A 23,079-nucleotide genomic window follows, 5' to 3' on the forward strand; every position below is an offset into this window, starting at 1 on the left:
GACGGGTACACTAGGAGCAGATATCCAGTGAAGTGTGACTTGAACATAGCTTACAATTAAAATTTATGCCACTGACAATAAAATCACAAAAATCAAGAAATGTGTTGAAATAAAAGATAACATACAAACAATCATAATTAATAATTATAATTATTTTAAGAATTCACAAAGAAAAAGATTGTAAGTAACATAATACCATGCTAAGAAATTTGCAAATTTTATGGCGTTATACAGAAAAGCTTTGGGAAACTACCCCAAATGTCATTTTCAGGTAATTTCTGGATTGTGTAGTCCTGGATACTTTTTATTTACTTCATATGCTACCTTTACAGTTATTAATGAAAAACCGTTCCTTTGTAATTTAAAACAATTTCTTTGGTTGTAGATAAATATCCCAACAGCAACAATAGCACAATATTTTTAGAAACAACACTTTGATTAACTAATAATGCATTACCAGTGTATGAGTATAAAACAATAATGCATGGATTATTCTATTAGATAAAAGTAGTGTTGAAGGACATTCAAATTCATTTTGCATACACTTTTTCTACTTAAATACCCAATAGTTCCAACACCTTTGTTGGGAAACTTTTGCTTTGCCTCTGTTGAAAAGCAATGGAGTCTATTTCTAGGCTATGATACCAATTGGTTCTTATGATGGTATAGCAATTTCATGATGAATATGCCTTTAGTAAATGCTAAATCTGGTTAGTATAAACCTTCAACTCTATTGTTTCTCAAATGCATGTGAATCTTTTTATCCAGAAATTAGTATATATCTCTAGCTATTTGGGTTTTCCTAATTTCTCTCAGCAGTTTTATAATTTTTAATGTCAAATCTTGTGCGGCTTTTCTTAATTAGTTTACTAGTATTTGATGCCTCCAAATTGACACTGTAAATAAAACATTTGTTTTTCCAGTTGTCTGATGTTAGTGCATAAAATTATTGATTTTAGAATATTGATAAGGAAACTTAGTTAAATTTGATTAATTTCTCTTGTGCAGCAGTTTCTTCCCAAGATTGAAACATTCTATCCTATGGGGAAGGTTTTAAGAAAGATGGTAATCAACTCGAAACTGTTTTAGGAAGTACCTGAAACTGACTTTATTCTCCAGGCCCCTCCCTCCCAGAGTATAATCTGATGAGAGTTATTCTCAAATAATCCCCAACTGCAGTCCCTGAAACCAGACCAGTTCCCGAAAGAAGCAGAAACCAGCAGAGCTGCCCAGAAGAGGTTTAGACTGAAATACTGGGAAAGGACTTTCTCCAGCCTGTTGAGCTGCCTGTAGGCTATGCAGTGGGCCTAAGTTTCCGGTTTTGTGAGTTGTCACCCATGCTAGGGTGGGCTTTGGTGATGCGGCTGTCTTTGAGTTATTTCTGCTCCTGTTAAGTAACTCCTCACTCATATTTATATAAGTAACCCCCAAAAAACTCATTGGTTCACCAACATGGACTTTGGTGGTATCCATACTTTGGTCATATAAATGTTATAGCTCTGAGGGGAAAGGTTTCTCCAATATAGGTGCTGCAGTTCTGAAGGGAAAGGTATCCTGACAGATGAGGACCACAGAATACCACAAAGTCACATTGAACAACAAACCTCACACAAGACATTTATTGGGAAAGACACATCAGGGTGGCTGGCTCTGCTTGGGCAAGAAGCAGGCAAGAACTCAGTGGAAGGCAGGCTTATAGGATTTATTATGGGTGAAGTTTTCCAGGGTGGATATTTCCAGTGTGGGGATTGGTGGAATTTCAAGTCCTGAGCTTGGGGTGAGCCCAGGGATTGCTGTGTTTTCAAAATTCAGAAGCAGGCTTAGACTTTTTGTCCTACAAGCTAGTCCTGGGATCCCTATCTGGAATAAGTAGGTGTCTGTGTTGTGTCTCCCCAGCAGAAATCTTGTCACACAACAGTTTCACTAGTTGCTTAGTAGATGCCTTCCAGTTTTCGTCATCAATTAATATTATGGTACTTGTCTAACTTTGCCACTGTACTCGGCCATCTAGGATTTCAATGCACATTAAAAGAGGACACCTTCCCCCCTGTCTATCTGGGAAGGTAACAAAGTGATGATTTTTCATCACTACATATTGTATTAACTAAAAATTTTGTGTGGGTTTCCATTATCAGGTCAAGGATGCTCCATTCGATTTCTAGTTTAGTTAAATATCTATTTTGTAAATTTTTAAATTAAAAGTTTGTCTTTTTCCAAGTGTGTTTTATATATCTATTGAGAATATCCTATGGTTTTGAGTCTTTATTTTGTCAATATAACAATTTACATTTATTGATTTCTGAATATAAAACCAGTTCTACACTCCACATTGCCATGGTTTATCATTATTTTATTATATCTGTACACTTAGTTTTCCAGTGTTTTGCATGTATGTTTATGAAAAGGCTATAATGTGGTGATTTTTCTCTTAAAAAAATCAATTGAAATAACTTGTTGAAAATTAATTGTATAAAATCTCCTTTCTCATCCAAAATGGCAACAGTAATTTCTGTATTACTCTCACAAAAGCATCAAAATTCCTTTTTTATTTGTTTCTCTTGGAGAATTCTTAGAAATTCAGACAAGACAATGAATATGTTCATAAAAGAAATAGTCAAATCCATAGTCAGTAGCCTTGGACTCTGATTCTGTTTTGCCTGTGAAGCCTAAGTGCTCAATGCACATCTTCTAGAAGCTTATGATAGTCTATAGTGAACTGGATACCTGACGTGGTATAAATTGAACAAATGAAACAGTCCAGAGAGGTCAATTTTGGATGGCTTCCTAGTCCCACTTTAATTTTCTCTTGTTGGTTGCTAATGAAATCTGTGTTTGTTCAAGTCAATTTCTGCTGTTTGTTGGCAGTTTTCTAATGTACCTATCACAGAATTTTAGCAGCACATAAAATATCTACTAGTTGATGGTTGGTTAAGCCTTGCTCTATAGAAATACTTTAAAAAGTTTTATTCGTGTGTGTGTGTGTGTGTGTGTGTGTGTGTGTGTGTGTGTGTGTGTGTAGGTGCCCAAACAGGCTAGACAGGGGCACTAGAAACTCTGGAGATAGAGTGGCAGGCATTTTGAGTTGTCTAAGATGGGTTCTGGGAACTAACTTAGGCCCTCTGCTTCCATCTCTTCTGGAAGAACAGCAAGTGTTCTTAACCACTGGGCCATCTCTCCAACCCTATAATAATACTTTATAAGATAAATTCCTCAAAGAACAGGTAACTTAACCCCTATAATGGCATGCATGGTGTTATGTTCAAAGTGAGTTATATGGTGGCACAGATCTGTAATTTCAATACCTGGAAGACTGAGACAGAAAAATCCTAGTACACAGGGGTACAGAGTGAGTCTAAGGTCAACCTGGACAACTAGGACAGACCCCATCTCAAAATAAGAAATAAAAATAAGAAGGTTGGTGACATTGCTCAGTGGTAGGGTGCTTGCTTAGCTTGTGTAAGAACCTATTACACACACACACACACACACACACACACACACACACACACACACGGGAGGGGGGCTGATGTATCCCGAAAGTGCTAACAATAGAAATTACACAAAAGTGTAATTATTTTAATGGTGTCTTCTGAAAAGAGATGTCTTCAAAGAGTGAACATTCAAATACCAGAGATTTGTAAGCTCAGTGGAAGGTCCAAATATGCAATGACTAAGTGACCTACATGCACCTCACAGCTTTCCCTGTGAATATAGAACATTAGAAGAAATCTATTTCTAAACACTGCCTTAGATATATTCAGTGTTTCTGATGTTCTTTTCCTTATTGCTTATACATCACTGAAAGTCCTGAATGTTATTTCTGAAATACGAGAAGGAAAGCTGTGAGACTGGATGAAAGCATCTTAAAATTAAGAGATACTTCAACAGAGGTCAACTCTGGTTAAGTTAAATTTTAATATAGGATATGAATACAAAAGTAAAATGTGAATGGATAGTTTGATGTAATTGTATACCATTAATTAAAGCAATATATATTTATTGCTGGTGTCTTGGTTTTTGTTAAGATGGGGGTGGTTTCAGCACATTGCCCAGGGTTGCCTAGAACTTATTATGTAGCCCAGGATAGCCCCAAATGCTTGATTCTCCTGTCTCTGCCTCTCAAGGACTAGATTTACAGATGTGCACACCACCATGCCTGTTTTACATTAAATATTTTTAAGAAAAATTAAATAGCATGATGTCTGGCCAGGTAAGTTTTTCCCAATCATATTTTCAGATGCTCTTATAATTCCATTGCTTACTTTCTCAAACCTCATCAGGACAGAACACATATGATCTTCAGTAATGTACAGACCAAAAAACAAGCAAACAAAAAAATCCAAATCCAAAACAAACAAATACCAATAAAACTTGAAATGAAACTAATGGGGCTTGAGATGATGTAAACAAAGGCTCTCCGATTTTTCTCTCTGAATTTTGACTCAAGGATGCTCCAGGATTTCAGGATTAGATAGTCTCTTCAGCATTGTCATGATGTCATATGAGCTGTCTTATGAGTAAAAACACAAAGATAAGAATGTAAGGTGAAGGATTGTTCTAAAAAAAAAAAAATAACTTGGAGGTCCTGGACGACAGAATTCGATAATGAGACAAATTCTAGATATCCTTGCTGACGCTCAAGGAAATCCTCAGACAGTTGCATTTCAGTGTAAAGCGTGGTTGCTAACTTTGTGTCCACCTTATTCATCTGTGATAAATATTTCTACCCCTTCATATGATGCAAATTCTGCAATCAAGATGGCCACAGTAAAGACACAAGTCATGTGGAGATTGTTTCCTTCAAAGGCTCTATTTGATATTTGGTTGATAATAATTAAATAAAAATAAGTTAATGCTCTGAAGATAATATAAGTGCAACCAACCAAAATTATTCATCTGGCATTCATGCCATCACTTATATTATCTATGCTGGTACTTTTGTGTTACTATAATAAGATAACTGTACCTAAGTACTTTATAGAGAAAAGAAGTTCACATTTCATAGCTCTGAAGGTTCGAGGCCATGATGATGGCATCTGTGCAGCTCTGGTGGTGGCCTGATGACACATGGTATCACAGTGGTAGGTACATATGTGGAAGAGAATAAAGGGGTGTTCCCAAGACCTCTTTGAAACCCCATTCTAATGGCGGGCAGTGGTGGATCATACCTTTATTCCCAGCACTTGGGAGGCAGAGGCAGGTGGATCTCTGTGAGTTCGAGGTCAGTCTGGTCTACAGACAGGTTCCAAAGCTAAAGAGAAACCCTTATTGCGGTTTAATAGGGAAAACCTACTCATAAAAACCCTGTCTCAAAACCAAACCAAACCAAACAAACAAACAACAAAACACTCTATAAAGTAGTAAAACAGTCTGTCAATGCCTACCTTAATTAACTTGGAGGGCAATGTACTGTGATCTAAATCCCACTCCCCCACAGCCCCACAGCCCCAAACTGAAATAAACATTTCAGTACCTGAGGAATTGGGGTAAATCACATTCAAACCAAAGAATTATCTAGATACAAATCAAGAGTTTGGGGAGCTCCAACAAAATCACAAAACCACCCCACCTCTCTTCAACCCATGTGCCATTTTCTTATTTGTTCTAAAAGAAGACAAAATTACATTGTGGAGTTTGGAAGTGATCATAGTTGCCAAAAAAAGAACAAACATCTTTAATCGCTCCAAAAGTAACAGATATTCTCACAAAAGCCAAACAATTTCGACAGATACAAATCTGAGGGGGAAGGAACAGCAAAGAACGAGCATGTCTTACACTTATTTCTCTCGAGGTCTTCTTGACCCTGCCTGACTTCCACTGTAGGAGCAAATCCTGTAAATGTCATCCAAGGCAACACACGCCAGCACTTCCTGTTTACTTTTTATTTCTCAGTTTTGACAATGGGAAATTTCAGAATTCAATTGTCCACATCCTCAGGAGAAGGCAGAAAGTAGCATTCCTCTCTCTGGTCCATTGAAGAGCCTCCGCAACCCTGGGCATCGCTCTTCTTGAGCTATGTTCGCCATATTGGGGACATAGTGGGAAAGCTGGGTCCAAACACAAACTGCAATCAAGGATTGGTCCTTAACCTGGTGGTATTGAACACAGGACTCAGCTCTCTTTCACTTCCTTCCCAAAGTGTACATTTTGTAATTTACCCTCCTCAGCTTGCTTGTTTTCATTGTAAACCTTTATAAGTATGAACACTAGTAACCACACGACAGAGTCCATCCTAGTCTGTTTTGAGATTTTTCTCTGCCAATGGAATTAATCAAAAACTCTTCACTTTAGCCTCAGGTAGACTTTTCGGATAAGGGCAAGAAGACGTCACATTAGTTTACCAAAATAGCACAAGAATGAACTCTGGCTACATATTACTATTCTTCCCTTCTGAAACCTCTTGAGCCAGGCCCCCAAAGTTCATCAAATCACACTCAGCACCACTGTCTTCCATGTCCCAATTAGTATGGCCCATTAAGTAACCCTTACAGCATTCAAATACTTTTCTAATCTATACTCCCAAGGTCCATATTCCTTCAAACAAAGGTATGGTTAGGCCTGCCACAGAATTATCCCAGTCCCTGATATCAACTTCTGTCTCCTAATAGTTTCGTTCCCTATGAGCTTTTGGGAGTTAATTACATTTAAATTACTACTGGGTCCTTTTAAAATAAATTGTGTTTAGTGACATCGTCCTGTTTCTCTTTCAGTCTAGAAATGTTGGGTCCATCCCAAGCCCTGTTTTTGATTTAAAGCAAGCAATTAATTTGACTTCAGGTGGATCACCAACTTTGTTTTTTCTGCAATGGAGCAACTGAAAATTCTGTTTAGTTCTTTTTGGCTTAGCTGGCCTATCTGGTATCTTCTCTGTGCACACATAGTAATGGAATGAACCCCGTTTGGGTCAAGTTTATCTACAGAATACCCTGTCCATGTCATGGCCATGCTTCTTCCTGTCCAATGTTGCTTTTCTCCTTCTCCAGTTACTATGGTCTCCCAAATTCTCTTCCATGACTAAGGCCCACCCATAGACAAATATTTGTGTCAAACAGGAATTGCAATGCATCATTTCCTTCTTTCAAGTGTTAATGTATTTCCAGCTTCTTTCAAACCTTTCAGTGCCTTCAGATTCTTGTATTTTACATCTTGTGCTGAATTTATGGTTGCCATCTGGCGGCAGGTCGACCTGATAGAAGGCACTTTTCAATTACTGGAAACTCAATTGCAATAAGATTTTATTTATCAAGAAGTTAATCTTTTATTAATTTTCCCATTAATTGCACGGAGTAGTTGCCTGGAATTTATATTAAATGAAAACTCTGCTCTACTTTACTCTTGTCATGTTAATTAATTAATCATTCATCTTCCACTTGCTTCTGAGCCTATCCTATGTCATAAGCACTGGTTACATAAAAGTAGGTAAACCCTCTTTGACTAAGAGTTTAGCAATGTACTGTACAGTATAGCATTTGCCAGCATGCACTGAGTGAATCATAGTCACAAAAACATATGTGTCCCCTGTCATTATTGTTGTTATGTAAAGACAAGTCAAACAGCTCTAGACATGACTCAAAGCCACTGCAAAATCAAATGTCAGTTATGCAGCCCCTCCCTCTTCCACTCCAAGGGAGATTACCTGCTACATTTAGACATCTGAAATAATACATCTCAGCTGTCAGAATATCAAGCATGAACTTTAGAAACATTTTTTCCCCTAATAACTTTGGATAAGCAACCTATATTTGCTTTTAAGTAGTTTGTTAAAACTGAAGGTCTTAATATATACAGTGGAAATGACTTAGTAACTCAAGCTGTCCTCCACCCTCCTATTCCAAAGACTAGTTGATCAGTGATAAAAAGAAGCCCGTGTCTCTGTAAACAGTCATAAGAACATAATGATTTATTAGCATTCCAATTGCTGCCTTCTGTTTTCTTTCATGTCTTGACAATTCATGTCATAATTCCCTTAGCTGGCAGATGTAATGAGCAGATATTTAAAACTGATACACTCCCTTATTTAAAGCTACAAGCTATGTGTTCTGATAGAATTTTAATGGCCACACATACATTTACTGACACTTCGTTACATTCTAGATCAGTGGTGCTCAAACCTGTGGGTTGCAACCCCTCTAGGGTTGCATATCAGATATTCTGCATATCAGATTTACATCTATAACAGTAGCAAAAATTACAGTTGTGAAGTAACAATAAAATAATTTTACGGTTGAGGTCACTACAATATGAGGAACTGTATTAAAGGGTGGCAGCATTCGGAGGTTGAGAAGCGCTATTCTAGATATTGTTTAATTGAAAGGACACAGTCCCTTTCTCTAATGAAGTGGATTTTAGTAAACATATCCTAAGGGAAATAATTGTAATCATTGTCTAATAACTGGATGTCAAAGACACAATTGGAGATTAGCCTAGGCTGTCTTCAGAGGAGAGGTTAAATTTAGTGTGATATCAAGCAGACAAAAATTTAAAGGTCATTAGAGTGAACACTTATGATTCAGTCAATTGAAGGCATGTAATTTTTACCTTACAAGGTATGATGAAAACTGAACTAGAACCAGTGATTTTTATTTTCCCAACCATATAAACCTGAAACTTGAGGTATCTTTTTATGAATCCTAGACATGTATGCTAGCATACACACACACACACACACACACACACACACACACACACACACACACACACACGATGAGAAAGAGATGCATATAGAAATGTATAAAGTGACAATATACCTTGCAGTATTTGATTACAACATTCAAAATATTATTATAATCTCGTGTTTGACAGTGGAGCATACTCTAATTTTTAAAATTCTCTAGACAACCAAATTGTAATTTCAAATGACAAGCAAAAGTGCAGGTAAAGTAAAATTACACCCTTTGAACCCTTCAAGAAGTAAGGTTTCAGCATATTCAAGAAGCCTGGGAATTCAAGAAAATTGGGCCCTTACAAGAATCTGAGTTACAGCATATTTGAGTTACAGCATAAGCATATGAAAAGTTGGATGCCATACAATCAGAATTAAAAGCTAAAGAACTGAAGAGCTAAAAAATAATGAAAGACTTCTATATTTGAGAAATATAGGAATCCCAAAGCAAAGTAAGCATAGAAAAGTACTCAGAGTTCTAGAAACCAAAGTATTAGAAGGAGTTTGAGCACTGTTCTCAAAAGAATACCAGTAGAGGGGCTGGAGTGCTCACTCAGGATGCAGTGATGCACCTAAAAGCTGTAACACACACACACACAGACACACACACACACACACACACACACACACACACACACACACCTGGAACTCAGCACTGAGTACAGAGACAAGTGGATTCCAGGGGCTCACTCCTCAGTCAATCTAGACAAGACAGTAAACTATGAACTCAGTGAAAAAATCCTGCCTTAGTAAATAAGGTAGAGAATGACAGCGGAAGATTCCAGAAATTAACCTATGGCTTCCACACATTTATGCACATCTGAGTTCACTTGCATAAGCATTCACACACACACACATACACATGTGCACACCCACATGCACTCGCATATGACTGACATTTCTCATTAGAATTTATACAGCCCAGAAGATTTTTCAGCTGTAGCACACTCAAAGAAAAAACTCTCCAAAAAGGATTTTGTATCTTGTAAAAATGAAGCCAAATAACTGTGAACAAAAGAAAATGGAAGAATTAATAAGTGGATCTTCACTGAAACAAAAGTTGAATAAGCACTTGAACAAAAGAATTATACTACCAGGAGCTTAGTAGCACATAAAGAAATGAAAATTACGAAATGTAAAAATAATAGTAATAATAATAATAATAATAATAATACAATAGGTAAACTGGAAAGGAAACTTACATTGCTAGATCCCAGAAAGGTCATCATATGACCAAAATTGATGTATGTTGAAGCATATTACTATTAAAATGTATGAAATGGTAGTATAAAGAATGGGAAGTTGATTTGGGAGAAAGTAGTAAGTTGTGAGATTCTGAAACTGTACGTGAAGTAGTTTGATGATAGGTTGTGAATAATTATATATGAATAAACTAGGGTGAGCAACACAAAGTTAAAGTAGAGATACAAGATATAAATACTCTCAGAGAGAAGATAGGATCATAAAGACCTGACAAATAACCAAGACTGGTCAAAACCAGTTAGCAGTCACACCAGTTACTTCGTTAAATGACCACATTAAGGGGAAGAGACCATCAGATTTAGTTTATCAATACATCCGTAAAATGTAAATGCAACCATACTAATAATTATAACAACTCACTGCATTCAATTTCAAGAATCCTCAGATTTATCTTCAAAGCCCAGATATAAAATCTAAATCCAGCCATAGCAATATTTACAGTAACCTGCTGAATCAAAATGAAGAGGTGATCAAATTGACATCTTGGGAGAGAAAACCAAAAAGTACTTGGTGGAGTAGACACCATGAGCATGGTAGTTTTCCCACAGCAAGTTTTGTGTGTTGTATTCCAGGTGTAATAACCTCTACAGGTAATCTCCCTATATGCAGACACATGACTATAGAATCTGTGCTGGTTGGAGACTGTGTGTCCTGAAATTAAAAAAAAAAAAAAGGAAGGCCTGACTACATACTATCTGTGTAAAACAAAAGTAAATCTTCCATAAGAATAAAGGCAAACATGATAAAAGTGATAGAGGAGGACAGTATGATAAAGGAATAAATTCAAAAGCCTTATGTATGGAACAGAGATTTAACATGCACAAAACCAAAACTATTAGAACTGAAAGAAGAAGAAAAATTAGCAATTGTAGTTGGACTTGAACATTTCTATTCTAGTTTGGTATCTGCTGTTGTGATAAGCACCAAGACCATAAACCACTTAGGGAGGGAAGAGTGGGGAGCTCGCATTACAGTCCATCATCCAGGGAAGCGGGAGGAGGGGCTCAAGCAGAGACCATGGAGGAACGCTGTTTCCTGGCTTGTACCCAGGCTCACATTCAGCTACCTTACATATACAGCCCAGGCAGACCTGCCTATGGATGGTACTTTCCACAGTGGACTGGGCCCTCTCCCATCAAAGATCAATTAAAAAAAAAAAAAAAAAAAAAAAAAAAAGGGCCATAGACCGTCCACAGGCCAGTCTTGGCCTGTTTCCTCTTCTCAAGTGTGTCAAATTAACAATCAAGATTACCACCTCCTTCCAAAGTCAAAGAAGCTGACAGAAAATCAGGATATAGAAGGCATGTATATTATTAAACAGCTTGATCTAATAAGCAATTAAAAAACACCTATCCAATGATAGTAGGACATGGAAAGACTATACACTCACTAAATTGATTTCAGCATATTTAAGTAGAGTATAACCATATAAAGTATATTGTCTGGTTACAACAGGATTAAAATAGAAATCAGTAATAGAAAGGCATCTGGAAAAATCCTCAAGGATTTGAAAATTGAATAGTACTCTTTTTTAAAAAGATGCAGATTTTTAAGAGATCAAAATAGAAAGTGGAAAGTACTTTAAATTAAATTAAAATTTGAAAAGAGCATCATTAAATTCTTTTCATTAGTTGAAGTGACTGACCATCAGTGGTTGTAGCCTACAGCTAATGGAGGAAATGTCTAGCATTAAATATCTTATTAGAAAGAACTTCCTCATTTCAGTGACTTCAATTTTCACCTTTAAGTTTATCCAGAGCCAAGTAAAAGAAAAGAAATAATAAATGTAGAAACTAAAATAAATAACACAGAAAAACAACAAATGAAATCAATGGACCCAAAGCTTGTGGTTTTTTTTTTATTTTTTATTTTTCTTTTTTTAGAAAAACAAAGATGATAAACTTCTAACCATACCTAATAGATTGAAAAGAAAGAAGATGGAAATTGCCGATATCAGAAATAAGAAATGGCCATTATTACAGACCCCACAGACATTCAAAGGACAGCTAAGGGAACATGGCAAACAAGCTTACACAAATACATTTGCTAAATGAAATAAAGGGACTTGGGGCAATGCACAGTTGGTAGAGTACCTGTGCAGCATGCACAGGTCCCAGGTTCCATCCTCAGCACTGAACATGCCAGATAAGGTGGTGCACACCTGTAGTCTCAGCACTCAAGAGGCAGAGGCAAGAAAGTCAGCTGTTCAATGTCAGCCTCAGCTACAGAGCAAGTTGGAAGTCAGCCAGAATAATAAAGATCCTGTCACAAAATACAACAATAATCATCATCATATCCTTAAATGACTCAAAATACTGAATTTCCTTCAAGAGGGGATAGATACTCTAATGCTATATCTATTAAGTTAATTCAGTTTATAGTGCACATCATACTATAAATAAAACTGCAATATCTACATTGATAAATTCTACCAAATCAAAAAAAATTAAACAAATCTACCCATGCTCTTCCATAAAACAGAAGGGAATAAAATCCTCTCCGTTCTTTATCAAGACAGCTTTATATTGTAAGAAAATCAAATGAACATGCTATCAAAATGAAACACAGGCCAGTACCCATCCTAAGCATAACTCCAAAAGAAATATTTAAAAACTAACCCCTTTAATATGTAAAAAAGCACAATGCATGCTGACCGAGTGAGATTCATTCTACACATACAGTTGGCACAATAGTAGAAAATCAGTGAATGGACTGGAGAGATGGCTCAGTGGTTAAGGGCACTGACTGCTCTTCCAGAAGAACTGGATCCGATTCTCAGAGCCCACATAATGGGTCACAACCATCCATAACTCTAATTCCAGGTGATAAGATGTCCCTTTTGGCCTTTGCACGCACCAGGCACACAAGTGGTGCACATATGTAATATATGGGCAAAACATTGATACACATAAAATAATTTTTTAAAAAAAATTAGAAAAAATTAAAAAAAATCACTGTATCAGATTATCAGACAAAAGTGAAAATACACATGTTGCTGTAGATGAATGAAAAGGTCAAATCCTGAAGGCTTTCTTAAAAAAGCAAGATAGCTATTCCTAGTGCCCTAATTATCATGCCAGAGGTTTTGGCTAGTATAATATAATCAGTCAAGATGAAAAAGTTCTGCTTGCAAGCAATAATTGTCTACATAGAAAATACCACAGAATCTGTTCAAAAAACCCTCACTTTGGTTTATCACTATCTCAGGATACTACTAGGGCAATTTAATTGTGTTCACTCCCAGTGAGCAACCAGAAAGTAGCATTTTAAAACTAGTGTTTATTTTCAACATTATCAAAAGACTAGTTAGCTAGCAATATAACAAAATAAGCATAGCATTTCTGTGTCAGAAACTAAGTGGCATTGGTGTAATAACGAAACAATGCCTAACTATACAGTCATTGTACAACTGGCTCTACTCACATCACTTTCGCTGGGAGAATCTGAGCAGTTTCCTTCGTTATCCCTGAAGCAACATGACTACCTAGGACAGACTAACTGCTCAATAAACATTAGCTCTTGTTACTTTTATTTAAATAACTGTTCCTAGAGGGTACCGAGAAAATCTGTGCTTTACTGATTTTGCACATTGTTTCCACAGGGCTGTTCTGAAGCAAATTATGCATGCCATACTTTTACCCATGTGGCATCCACAGAATGTGCCACTTAGTAATACTGCTTCATTGAGCATAATTGATGACAGCTCCAGCTGCTGGCCCCTGCAGTACTTTACCATTTTGATGTTGAGACCGTATTTCTGCTAATTTAGCCAAGCCAATGATGGAGTAAAGTGAGCTCATTGGTTCGCCAAGCTGAACTTGGCCATAGTCGTCCTTTGTCATTGTTCTCTCCATCTGGAGGGAACAGAATAGACCCCACTCCCACATCCAGGAAAAATCATTTCCATCTATTTACTTAGCATTGGCTATTGGAATAAACCCTACCTGCATTTTTGGTCTATGAGGTCAGTGCTGTCTTAGTGGGAATAGTTAAATGGCAACTGTCCTCTTGATAATAAACACAAAAGAGAGATCAGTGGTCCCTGTCATATTGCCTTTAATGGCCACCCTCTCCTACTGAGCTGGATCTTGGCGAATCATAGATGACTCCAAGTTCAGCCTGGTAGTATTCTTCATTGTGGCTGCTGTGCCAGGGATGAGGTCACAGTTATAGCACACTCACAAGGCCTTGGGTACATGGTCTGTGGTCACTAGGTAGGTGTGGCCTTTTTTCTGTGGCATTCAGAAAAGATTGAGAACACTACCTTCAGGTGAAACAGACTATGGTATCCATTTGCTGCTGTGTGCAGGGCTGTGCTAACTCAGCCAGTCTCTCCCACAACAGTGAAGTGATCCAGACCATGTAGACCCATAGACACGCCCCCCCCCACACACACACGTCAATATCCTCCCAGGAGAAACATGAGCATGCAGGAGGCCTTGGTAAAATATTCATGCTCCAAAAAAAGAGAGTGTACAGGCCATAAAGACAAGGGACCTGTGTCCAGCACCGTTCTCAAGGGACACAACAGTGGCATTGGTGTTGGGATAGTTCCTCTGAGCACAAGCTAATCATTGCATGTTGAATGTTTGATCTCAAAGAAGGGAATCCAGGGCCTGGTAGGTGTGTCTGCGTTCTGAAGGCAGCTCCTAGCACTTCAAAGAATGCCATCTCAGCTCATGCAAGGACAGTATGCTGGCTGCCACCTTTTTGTGGTGCCCAAAGTATAAACAAGTTCTGTGGGAGGAGCTGGCCATGAGGCAGGTGAGGTACTGGATGGGCAGGGCGGGGGTGGGGAGATCAGTGAGAGCCAGCTGCCGTACTGGTCTACAAGTCAGCACCATCCCAGCCCGGGCAAGACACTGCAGACCAAAGATTGCCCATGGCCACGCCCAATTATCCCCACTATGCTCTCTCTCGCTGCCATGAGGTTACCTAGGAAACGCTGCTCTGGTTGAGTCACCAGAGAGAACTATAATCATGGCTCAAAGGGACCTCGGAGTCAGCACAGAACTCACCCAGACACCAAATTCTCAGCACAAAGGAGATGTGTTTACCCTGGAGGGACAAGTGGGGGTGGGGTGGGAGGGCTGCCTCTGGATTGGGCAGACAGCAGCAGGCATTGCTGCAGGAGTGGGTTTTAAGGAGAAAAAGGGAAGCCTGTGCTGGGTGAGCTGGTAAGTCCTGCTTGGACATGTTAACGGGTGTAGCCAAGTGATGAATTTTGATTTCTGTTTTGAAAGCTGGAGCTTGGTGATGTGGTAGGATTGAGGCAGGTATAAGGAAGTGGCCAAATAAGGGAATGGGCCTTGGTGCCTAGTTAGCTTTAGGAATGTAATCTAATGGTTTAGCAAGGGAAGGGAAGGGGAGAGCACAAGATCTGCTGGCACCATGTTTGCAATGTTTGGGCCCATTAGAGCCTTTCACAGCTGTCATCGAACTCACCCTCCTAACGATGTCCAAGTTATTTCTTGAAGGGATCCCTGAAAAGCTGCCATATTAACCCCACAGAAACAATTCTCACTCTGCCAAGAAGGGTGTGTGTGTGTGTGTGTGTGTGTGTGTGTGTGTGTGTGTGTGCGCGCGCACATTTCCACACAAGTGCAGAAAGACTTCCTCAGTTCATTAAAAACAGAACCATCAGGGCAAATAAGATGACTCGGTGGGTAAGGATGCCTGTTATCAAGACTGATGACCTGAGTTCTATTCCCAACCTGAGTTTGATCCCCAAAACCCACATAGTGGAAGGAGAGAACCAATTTCTGTCCTCTGTTCTTCACATGCATGCTCTCGCTCTCTTAAAAAAATTAAAATTAAAAAGAGAAAAACCAACATGATGACAAGGATATTTTGAAGAAGATCTGCATGTAGCTAACAGACAAGATGAATGCTGAAACAGACTGCAAGCTAGATTGGAAACAGCCAGTACCCTGTGGGTTTGTTTTTTACTGGATGGAAGTAAAGCGTATCAGTCTTTGTCACACTAATAAACATTAACTTTACAGTCTTGCCTGGTGTGGGGACAGATTTGCCTCCCTCCTCAAGTAGCCCCCACAAAAATTCAGACTTAGTGATCCCAATCTGTTCTGATATAGCAAGGTCATATGAAGACGGTTTTTATTATTTTTGGCCCTATTCATTGAAATGCAAATTTGAGATAATGATAGTAGTGGCCTCAGAATTCTAAAAGAATGAAATAAAATCACTGTAATTGATCACATTTTTATGAAGATAGCCACTCAAATACATGTGTCACAACACATCTCTTCTTCCCTTCTGAGAAGACCATTTCTAGGCTGAAGGATGAATTATGGTCCCTGCCCACAAGTCTTGGAGGAACCATTTCTATTACTAGCACAGCGGAAGTGATACCAATGAATTCTTTCTTTGTTTGTGAAAAGATTTATTCATTTATTTATTTTGTATACAGTGTTCTGTCTGCATGTATGAATGCTCACCAGAAAAGGGCACCAGATTTCATTGTAGATGGTTACAAGTCACCATGTGGTTGCTGGGAATTGAACCCAGGAAGAGCAGATTTCATGAGATGTTTTTGTTTTTGTTTTTCTCTTGGATTTTTTGAACTCCTCAGGGGGCCGGCCACCCTGCTCCCAAATGACTCACATATATGGAGGTCTATTCTTTGTTATGAATGTCCAACCTTAGCTTGGTATGTTTCCAGCCCTTCTTCCCTTCCTTTCTGGGCTTTTATCTTTCTTACTTCCTAATATCTTACATTTCTTCTTACTTATGGCTGGCTGGCTGAGGGACTGGCTTCTGATGTCTCCCTCTCCTTGTTCTCTCGTTCCTCCTCTCTTCCTGGATTCTCCTTCTATTTATACTCTCTGCCTGCCAGCCCTGCCTATCCTTCTTCCTGCCTCGCCATTGGCCATTCAGCTCTTCATTGGACTATCAGCTGTGTTAGACAGGCAACAAATCACAGCTTAACAAAATTAAACAGATGCAGCATAAACCAAAGTAACACACCTTAAAATAATATGCTACCATAAGCAGCCAGTGACCTTAAGCTCTGAGCCACCTCTTCTGAGGTGGGTCATGAAAGGCAGCTCTGTCTTTTGGCTTTCTTTCTTAGTACACTTCCTTGAATGCCATGAGCCAAAGAGGCAGCCACCAGCAGGCAAGCATTTATGGCTTAACATGACCCCAGGTGAAAACCAGATCTTTAGATAGAACCAGTGCACTGGCCTGCTTCAGGGCCCAAGATGTCATGGCAGTGAGTAGTTGATTACTGTCAGTTAAACTCCTGAGTTTGGGGGTGATTATTCCATAGCAATAAACCTATAAGCAGGTGTCATTGGCACCATGCTTATCAGGTATAATAACTGCTTGGCTTTTTTTGTGGGGGACAGTTAGTAGTTTGTGACTTTACTGTTTAAACATTTGTGTGTTAAGTTACTGTTTAAAACTTAGTAAACAAATATTTAATTAGCAATGTTTGTGGACTTTGCTACGTTTGTGGTCACCACCAGAGGGCAAACTGTCCAACCACAGACAGACACCCATCCATGGAACTTGGAAGTATAGTTTTCAGAATCAAACACTAGGGGGAACCAGTTCCTAATTTATCTTTGTCCTTTTTGAAAAGGTGAACTTGACAACAGAAAAAAAAAAAAAAAAAAAAAAAAAAAAAAAGCTTCAAATTCAAGATGCTAGCCACATAGCACACACAAAGACAATATGGCGAGAATGTTCCCTGAGGTATTCCAAAACACAAGGAGCCGTATTATGACAAATAGCATTCTCAATCTGGGTTTACAGACAGAAGACAGAGAAATCCTACCTTCCTTCCCATTTTGAGTGCAGCAGAGCAGATAGCATTTCCTGGAAAAGGAGAAGGGATCTAATGAACTAATTAACCAATGCATGTCTATAGTAAACATATTTTAGGCTATTACATATTAATAACATTATACTATTAATAGCATATTATCTTACACCAATTTGTATTATATTTTTGTGTTATATACCATATTAATACTATTACTAAAAGGGTAACATTTGTGTCACCACTTACCTAACTCTTAATCTACATTCTTTTTCTAGTTCTTTGTTTTGTATACACAGGGATTTAATGGTCCAGTGACTGTGAAAATGAGCTGCTATTCTGACTACAGGAAATCTGGGGTCCAAATTGCTTACAATGAATTAATTGCAGGAACCAAACACATGGTAAGTCTCCTGCTTTCCTGGCAGATGTAAAGCAGATTTTAGCCTTAATTGTGCAGGGTAACCTGAGAGGGTTGGCAACCTGTAGTTACAATGACAGCTTCTGTGGGACTCTGGACGAGAGCTGTGGTGGCTCAGAGACGGATCAAGGAGAGTCGAGCTTCAACAGGCCAGTGATCTTGAGAATAAAGACGGTTTTGTAGTCAGCATCTCTGATTAGTATGTCAGGAGACAAAGCTTGGAGTTTACAACTCAGTAGGGCATAAATCAAAGGGAGACAGAGTTTGGGGACAGATTGAGCTCTGGCACTGGTTTTCATCTCCTTCCTTCCCCCTTTGGAAAATCCTACAGCTTTGGACTCAACCCCTGACTTAGACCACCTACATCTTGCTCCATGAACTGACTCCTGGGTATAAAGTGGAGATGGTAATAAGTCCTCGTACTGCTTAGGGACTTGTTGACTGGGTCTCCAAAGCACTGACAAAGACATTGAGATTTTCAGGTCACTCTGATGTGCCATAGCACTTGACACATGTGACTACTCTTCTGTCCCCTGCTCCCTGAAGCTTGTCAGTACAAGAACACTGAGGTAGGGAGGCATCCCGGTACCCCTATTTCTAGGATGGCTTCAATGGCCTCATGTTCAAGGTTAGTTCCCAAGATTGTGAGATGCTAACCAGGCTACATCCTTCAAAAATGAACAAGGACTGTGTTCTGTGACCTGAATCTGCACGTGTGCCTGAGAATGCTTTCTTTCACTCTTCAGGCAGCTAACACCCCTAGTGAGCCAATGCATGGGTTTCTCCCTCCTCCTGGTTACACAACTTTCTAGTGGACACACAGGAGCTTGGCACCTGGGTTTCACAGGTGAAAGACTCAATGAGTAACCTCTTTTCCAGTAAGTTAATATAATAGGGATTAAGTCTGTATTTGAACTTCCAAATGGGTCATGTTTGAAAGAGCTGAGTCACTAGAAGGGGTTGTCCAGCCCATGGAGGCTGCCCACTGTCAGGAAGATTAGTCAGAGCAGAAGCAAACCCCAAGACTGTGCAACTCTCTGGGGCTACAGAGACAACTCAGCAAGTAAAGCACTTGCTGGCAAAAGCATGGGGACCTGAGTCTAGATCTCTAACATTGATGTAAAAGCTGGAAATGTGGGCATGACTTACACTGTTGGCAAGCAGTGCTTGCCAGCAGGACAGGAAAATTCTCGGGCCTTGCCTAGGTGGTTTGGAAGATCTAGGTAAATCACTAAGGAACTCTATCTCACAAAATAAGGTGGAGAGCAATAGAGGAAGACAACAGATGTCAACCTCTGGTCTTGATGTGTGCATGCAAAGGCATGGGCGTATGCACACATAGCACACACACACACACACACACACACACACACACACACACACACACACACCCTCTGAACCTTTCTGTAACCACACAGCATTTCTCATGTCCCTCTTTCTGCCAGCATTAGAGTGTTCTCAGAGACAGGGCAATTTGGCCTTTTCCATTCAGCAACAAGAGCAATGCCTGTTTCTTAGGATTTTGCAAGGGCCTTCCAAAATTATTCCATTTTCATCATAATGGAGGGGTTTCATGAAGTGATTCGAACACTGACCACCTGGAAGCAGGCAGTTTACCAAGGAAGCAATTGCCATCGTTTCCTTGCCTGACCCTGCTTCTCATTTCTTTGCCTCTCCACTTGAAGCCCTTCAAGCAGATTCTGTTTCACCATGATCTGATAAATCGGGGCCTGCCTCTGGCACTTCATTAAGCCTACCCACATGACCCTTTCAGAGTCTGATGGCGTGAGCGTGAGCGGACTGGCTGCGGCAGAGGAGTGCACAGTTGGTACATCTCCCTTGCTGCTTAGAATATCACAAGCTCTGGCAGGCAGGAGAAGAAGGCTAAACATGGCGGCATTTACTAGAAGAGTCTGTTCCCTGGTTGCAATTAGGAGGAGTTGCTGGGGAAGTTAGTGGGACCACATGTGAATGCTGACCACATACTAAAGAGGTGATATCAGACTCAAAGAATGCAAGTAACTGTTTTCAAAAGTAGGAAAGTTGCTCATTGCATGTGCAGTCCTAGAAAGGACCATCCCTCCTCTTTCTGGAGCCATACACCAACAAAAGGAATTGAATAGAGGAAGGAGTGATACCCATGCCAGCATCCCTGGTCCCTTGCCCTGTGATAGCGGCTGTGGTATAATCGTCACCATCTGGAGAGAGGGTTTCTCTCTTGGAGGCCTAATCAGCAATTGGAACACCAGGCAGGATTCTTTGGCGAGGGCTACAAAGGACGTGATATCCCTCAGAGAACCCTGGAGTGGCCATTCTCACTGCTTGTACACTCTTGCTGCTCCGGTCCCAACTTTACATTGTAATTGTTTCCTGTGATGTCTATGATAACACAGTTCTATTAAAACACTTTCCTCCTACCCTGCCTTTCTCTGTCCAGTCTAAGGCTCACAGCAGTAGGGCTCAGATCACAGTGGTTCCCGTACCAACCTTGGGTTGCATAAGCAACTTAAAAGCCTCAAACCTACAAATCTAGTGTGCATCTCAGGCTATGATCAGAGAACAATAATCTCAACAACTAGTGTCCGTGCTGTGTTGTGAAATGTTCTTGCTATGATTTCACCTGGGTGGGCTACCCCAGAACTACCCATGGCCATTTTTGAGTATCCTCACAGTAGCTCACAGTAGGTCCATTCCTACTATGTTTTTTTAAATCATCTTCATCTCTCTCTCTCTCCCTCTTTTTTTTTTTTGGAGGCAGATTCACACTGTGCAGTCCAGGCTGGCCTCGAACTCATGGTGTTATGGAAGCTACACCTTAGCTTTCACTCTTTCTGCTTCAGTCTCCTGAATGTCCACCTCATCACAAATTATCTCCATCTTATGTTTTTGTTTGTGAGCCTTGTCTTTACAGGCTGAGCCATCCTTCCAGCCCATCTATCCCCATCTTAAAGATGAAGACATGAGAACCCACAGGAGGTGGTTGTATAACTTCCTCAGTGGTGAATGTTTTATGATCACACTCTATCATCCATGAGCCAGCATAAGGGAATCACAGTCTGGGCTTCAGGCTTGACATCTTTGTGGAGCTTCTAGCCATTAGGCATTGGGTTCTACCTCTCACCCATCAGTCTTCTCTTTGGAGATGGGATTATCTCAGTTGTTGGGCTCTACAAACCAAGTTCTTGTTGCCTGGGTGTCCACACAGTGTTAAATGGAAGTTTTTGCTGAAACCTTACACCCAACTTGGGACCCGTCATCATCTCTCTGAGTACTGGAAGATGCCCCTGAATAAAGAAGGGACTGCTTTATACTGCTTTCTGAAGCTCCTACTGTCAGTCATCCATACCTCTCAGTGTGCCCTTCCATCTGGGGCAAGTTTAGGGCCAGTTCTTCACTCTTCATTGCTTTTCTAAAAGAATAATAGCCATACCTTATGGAATGAAGATCAAGTCACAGGCCATCAGTTGTCCTCCATGAGTTTCCTATTAAAAAATCACAACGAAGACTGGGGTTTAAAGTCCATTCCTCCTGTTGCTTTAAATAGCTTATTTATTATCATTCTGTGTATGTGGTATTTGTGCACATCTATATGAGCACATGCATGCCACTGTGTGTGTGTGTGTGTGTGAGTGTGTATGTGGGAGTATTTGTGTGTATGTGTGTGTGAGTGTGTGTATGTTTCTGTGTGAGTGTGTGTATGTGTCTGTGTGAATGTGTATGTGAGTGTGTGTGTGAATGTGTGAGTATGAGTGTGTGTGTGTGTGTGTGTGTGTGTGTGTGTGTGTGTGTAGGTCAAAGCATAACTGTGTGAGGTGGGTTCTCTTCTTCCACTTTCTGTGGGTTACAGGAACCACAGTCAGTTAGCCAGGCTTGTACAGCAACCACCTTCACCTACTGAGACATCTGACAAGCCTCATTCATGTTGTCTAAATTACAGAGATGGATAATGAAGCTATTTTAGCTTCTATCCATGTGTTTACAAAGGCTGTATGAGCTCTTGTTAATATGGAAGTTAATATGGAAGAGTAAGGAAAGTCAACTATGGTAAAGGGGCCTTAGGGAAGCAGCTCTGTCAGTGTGGTCACCATGGTCAAGAGATTGAGGAAGAAAGATAAATCAGGGACAGGCATAGATGTGAGATCAAGGTATGTTTGTCTCTACCTATAACAAGTGTGGTTGACTTCCTGTTTTGCTTATTTGTATCATCTCATACTCTGGTCTCATTGCAATTCGTCCTGGTTGCACAATTATCCCAAGTGTAATGGGTGCACAAAACTAAGACACATTGTAGGCACAGTGTTTCATAGAGCATTGGCAAGCCAAGATCCATGCCCAGGCCCACCTATGCCATACTCACTACAATTAACCCACCTTCCACCTTGCCCATCTTTTGGGGATACTTCCACAGGCGCTAAACTAGGGAACCTAACAAAACAGCGATGCCCAGTGGTTTTGGTTTTTCTCGGCTTGTTTCTTGGGAGGAGGGAACTTACACGTGCCATGGCACATGGAGGTCAGGGGGCAACTGGTAGGAGTCCGTTCCTCTCCTTTCATCACGTGGGTTCTGAGGACCATGCTCAATTCTTCAGCCCTGGTGGCAAGTACTCCTACCACCTAAGTTAGCTCGCTGGCCTCAGCCGATAGTTTTAAACACAGTAAAAAGTCTGGGGAATGAAAGAGGAACATTTAGTTTCAGCTGGAGTCAAGAGAAGAAAAGTAGACTCAGAGGTCAGAGCTCCGGGACTTTGAAGGCTAACAGTGAAAATGAGAGAGTGAAGACCATGGATATAAACTACTTTTAGCTTCACTCCTGAAGAATGCGAGTCTAGAGTCCCATCTAGTGGCTTGTGTCAGTGCTTAGTCAGAGGGTTCTCGTCCCCAGCTCAAAGGCTCTGCTACCTGCTGCAGCTATGCACTTGGCTTAAGTGGCATTCCAGAGGGACAGGG

This window comes from Phodopus roborovskii, unplaced genomic scaffold, assembly GCF_943737965.1.
Source record: "Phodopus roborovskii unplaced genomic scaffold, PHOROB, whole genome shotgun sequence".
Classification (NCBI taxonomy): Eukaryota; Metazoa; Chordata; class Mammalia; order Rodentia; family Cricetidae; genus Phodopus; species Phodopus roborovskii.